Here is a 5,000-nt window from a genome sequence, read left to right as displayed (position 1 = left end):
AATGATTTATTGTTATTTTGTTGTATATGACATCTGTTTTGACGTTGTTACTGTTTGTAGAATGATTTATTGTTATTTTGTTCTCATCATTTATTTGTTTCCTTTCCTCACTGAACTATTTTTCCCTATTGGAGCCCTTGGGCTTATAGCATCTTGCTTTTCCAACTAGGGTTGTAGCTTAGCTAGTAATAATAATAATAATAATAATAATATTATTGTGTTTTGTAACATTTAGTTCTTTGCTCTGAATGAGATTGTGAAAATAAAAGCGTGAGGGATTCCAATTCTTTAAAGCATAAAAGTTTGAATATTTAGATTCTTAATTTATTCACATTTCGTGATAGATTTTTTCCTAAGTAAAGTTTCCCCGGTTAGGCTTATTATTTAGGTATAGCTAATTTAGCTAGTTTACTGCATTTTATTTTTGCATTAAAGAGAAAATCTCTTGATTTTACAATATTTTTTTCGGAAATAAAGAAAGGTTGAGATTGGTCTGATTACACACTTATTACCTGCGCCAACGAAGTTGGAAGGAGGTTATGTTTTCACCGCTTTTAGTGTGTTTCTGTGTGTGTGTGATTGTTTGTGAACAGCTTTCTGACCACAATTTTAATCGTAGAGTAATAAAATTTGCGGGGAGTAACTTATGTAAAAATCAGGAAATTATAAAATTTTGAAAGGTAAAGGTCAAGGTCACGGCTATGCAAAATGTCTAATTCATGTAATCAGCCATAATTTCTAGTTGCATTTTATCGGAAAAAAAAGAAGGAATGACGGGTAATAACGCAATAGAGATGAAAGTACACCATAATATTACACTCTCGTCACTCTAAATGAAATACCATATACACACACTTCTAACGTCGCATTTTTGTTTATATTTGAATTTCCATCCCTTGCAATAATTTCCTTTTTTACAGTTGTCACGGTTTTTTAAATATTTTTTTTATTGTTTATTACTTTTCTTGTAGTTTATTCCTTGTTTCCTTCCCTCACTGGGCTATTTTTTATCTTTCGAACGGCTTGGGGTGATGGCATGCTTTTATAAACCCTGGCTTTTTACGTTAAAATCCTTTTCTTTTTCATATCCTACAATTTTTCGTTTTGTCTCCTTTGTTTTCGTGTATTGATTTTGAGTGCAATCTAAAATCTTTAATAATTTTTATTATTCTTTTTATATAAATTGAGTCATGTGGCTTTTTAAAGTCTATTGAAATTGCAATTAAGTTTTCCTTCCTTCTGTAAATTTCTTCCATTAAATATCTACTCATCCTCCTTTTGTAAAGTCGCCTTGTTTCTGTCATTCCCATATATTTCTCCGGTGGTATTCTATTTCGTGTTTCATAAAAGCCATATATATTTTATATGATGTATTCGTGAGGGGTATTGATCTTAAATCTTTAACTGGGGGTTTCTTTACTCTTTTCTTTACGTTTCTATCATTTTTGTTTTTGATGTTTTTCACTTTTCCGGTTTGTTCTTCTCCTTATTTTATTTTGCATTGGGTTCTGCTGCCTTTAAATTTTTAATTTTCCTTAGATTTCTCTAGTTTTTCCTCATTTATGTTGGATTTTTCCATTGGTGTTATTTTCCTTTTTATTCTCTAGATAATATCGGCCTTTTCTTCCTTTTTTTATTTCCTTTAACTCCTCCATGTATTTCAATCTTTCTTCATTACTCCAAACCTTTCATTTCATTATCGTGCACTTTTTCAATGTTTTCCCCCAGAATATACCAGTTAGGTTTTCTGTTTCATCTTTTAACAACTTTTTTCCATTTTCATCTTTATTTGTATTTCTTCATTTTTCTCTTCCCCTCTTTAGTTCACTAATTCTTTTGAATACTTTGGTCCTATTCTTTTTTACTTCATTAGACTTTATTATTTTCCTACGTTGCTTTCTTTATTGCGATTTGTGTTTTATCGTGTATCGTTTGTCTTTTTTTATTTATTTTCTCTCGTTTTTTATCGTTCATCCAATATAGTTTTATCTTTGTCTTTACTTCCCTATTTTTTTTTTTACTTCGTTTGTAGCTTCCTTTTTTTATGTATCTTTTAGTACCCTATCAAATTGTTTCATCCTCTTTACGTCTCTACTCTCTATGATATCTTTTATCTCTTCCCTATATTCTCTAAGACTTTTTCCGCCTGTTTTGTAATATATACATTCTTCCCAAACTTCCTTTTAGTAAGTTTCTCACCCCGTTTTCATGCTAACCATCACCTAGACAAAATTGTGGTCTGTTATCAATACTTTCTTTTTTTTTCTTTGTGCGTTTCCATTCCTCTGTAGTTTCTATGCATTAATAAAGTTATTCATAGGAACTGCAGATGTGAGGAAATGAACGAAGAAAAGATGTAATGCTCTTTTGGATGATTCTATTCTATATATATATATATATATATATATATATATATATATATATATATATAATATATACATATGTGTATTATATTTATATATTTATATACATATGTGTATATATAAATATATATATCTATATATATATATATATATATATATATATATATATATATATGTATATATATATATATATATGTATATATATATATATATATATATATATATATATTATATATACATATATATATATATATATATATATATATATATATATATATATATATATATATATATATATACAGTATATACATATGTATATATGTATATATATATAAAACACCCACAATGGCATTTAATATCGAATTCTATCTTGGGAATATATATCCACTGGAATTCATTTTATGGTAACAGCTTCTGGCCGGGCAGAAATTCGAACCCTTGCCTATTTAGCCGGAAACCATGCCTGCGAAGACTCTACCAACTGAGCCATCAAGAGAGATATAAGTTTATGACAAGCCACCGTACATATTCCTGTCGAATTCAAGAATCTGTTCATAGGCAGGGGTTCGAATCTCTGCTCGGCCAGAATTTGTTACCATAGAATGAATTCTAGTGGATATATAATGCCAAGATAGAATTTGGTATTAAATGCCATTGTGGGTGATATTTACATTGATTGAAATCACGAGTGTTAGTGATATATATATATATATATATATATATATATATATATATATATATATATATATATATATATATATCTTGATGGCTCAGTTGGTAGAGTCTTCGTAGGCATGGTTTCCGGCTAAATAGGCAGGGGTTTGAATTTCTGCCCTGCCAAAAGCTTACTATAAAATGAATTCCAGCGGATATATATTCCCAAGATAGAATTATATATATATATATATATATATATATATATATATATATATATATATATATATATATATATATGTGTGTGTGTGTGTATGTATGTATGTATATACATATATATATATGTGTATGTGCATATATAATACATTATCACCAGCTGTTACGAGGCGTTAGACATGACCTTCCACTTTCGTCTATTTGTGGTTTTTCTGTGCCAGTCTACGCCTGCAAACTTTCTTAGTTCGTCAACACATTTTCTCTTCCTTTCCCTGTTTCTTTTACATTCTCTAGAGACCCGTTCTGTTTTTCTTAATATCCTTCTATTGTCTCATTCTAATTATGTGTCCTATTCATGTCCATTTCTTTTTCTTACATGTTGTTAGAATATCCTCTACTTTAGTTTACTCTCGCATCCATGTTGCTCTTGTTATGTCTCTTAATGTTATTTCATTGAACATTATATCAGTTTTACTTATTTTAATTTTCAGTCCTACATTTCTTCTTTCTCTATTCAAATCTTCTATCATCTTTCGTAATTCCTCCCATGATTCACAAAACACAACTATGTCATCTTCAGATGTTAAGCTGTTGACGTATTGCCCATCGACACTTATTCCTACATTTTTGTAATGTAAATTCTTAAAATCTTCTTCTGAGCATGCTGTGAATAGTCCAGGAGAGATGGGGTCTCCCTGTCTAACTCTCTCTACTTCCTGTATAGATATCTTAAAATGGTCTAACATAAGATTCTTCTATTCCTTGTTTTTGAAAGATTTTCTTTATTGCTGAGGTTTTGACAGAATAATCAGCTTTCACCTAGTCTATAAATGCCATATGTGGTGGGTTGTCATACCCTTCATTTTTCCATTTGCAAGTAAAATGTATATTATGATTTTGCTGTGAACTGATATTTGATTCATCTCCAAATTGTTTTCAGGATGCCTATTGTATGTCCTCCACTCCCCATTCTCTTCTTTAATATATATATATATATATATATATATATATATATATATATATATATATATATATATATATATATAGATAGATAGATATATGTATATATATATATATATATATATATATATATATATTATTTGTATATATATAATGTATATATTTGTATATATATATATATATATATATATATATATATATATATATATATATATATATATATACAAATATATATATACATACTGTATATATTTGTTTGTATATATGTACATGCTGTATATATTTGCATATATATATATATATATATATATATATATATATATATATATATATATATATATATATATATATATATATATATATATATATATATATAGACACCACCGTGGTAATCTACCTACACCTCACCGTCTGAGTGTTTGCCTACCTGAAATCTATTTTACAACAGCCTTTGTGAAGTTTGTTTCCATAGTCATGACACCCATTTCGATATTATACCAAAACCAAGTACAAAGCAGATTAGAAAATACAAATTATACAAATTACTATATAACGTTTTCGGAATACAAAAGTTTCATATATTTTCAGATTTTTCTTGAAATGAAATGTTTTGCATTTTTACTATGAACTAAAACTGGGATAAAGCGTCATCCATTGCTTTTTATGTGAAATATTACGCCTTAAAACATAATTATACAATACTCTATCGGTTCCTGTAAGGCGAATAAGGCAGGGTTTTGTCGGGGAGCGGCGATGCCATATCAAATATTACCACCACGTTGTATGGTGTATGGAGGCAGCATAAGT

At 28.4% G+C, this 5,000-nt stretch overlaps 1 protein-coding gene across 1 annotated transcript in view; it reads left to right on the top strand.

Moving 5' to 3' along the window:
• The window catches only part of LOC137640317 (protein fem-1 homolog A-like), a 20,778-nt gene that overhangs the window by 564 nt on the left and 15,214 nt on the right, over positions 1 to 5,000 (top strand). The gene's annotated exons all lie outside the window — the stretch shown is intronic.

This window comes from Palaemon carinicauda, chromosome 1 (genome assembly GCF_036898095.1).
Source record: "Palaemon carinicauda isolate YSFRI2023 chromosome 1, ASM3689809v2, whole genome shotgun sequence".
Classification (NCBI taxonomy): domain Eukaryota; kingdom Metazoa; phylum Arthropoda; class Malacostraca; order Decapoda; family Palaemonidae; genus Palaemon; species Palaemon carinicauda.
This window is presented reverse-complemented; position numbering and strand designations above follow the sequence as displayed.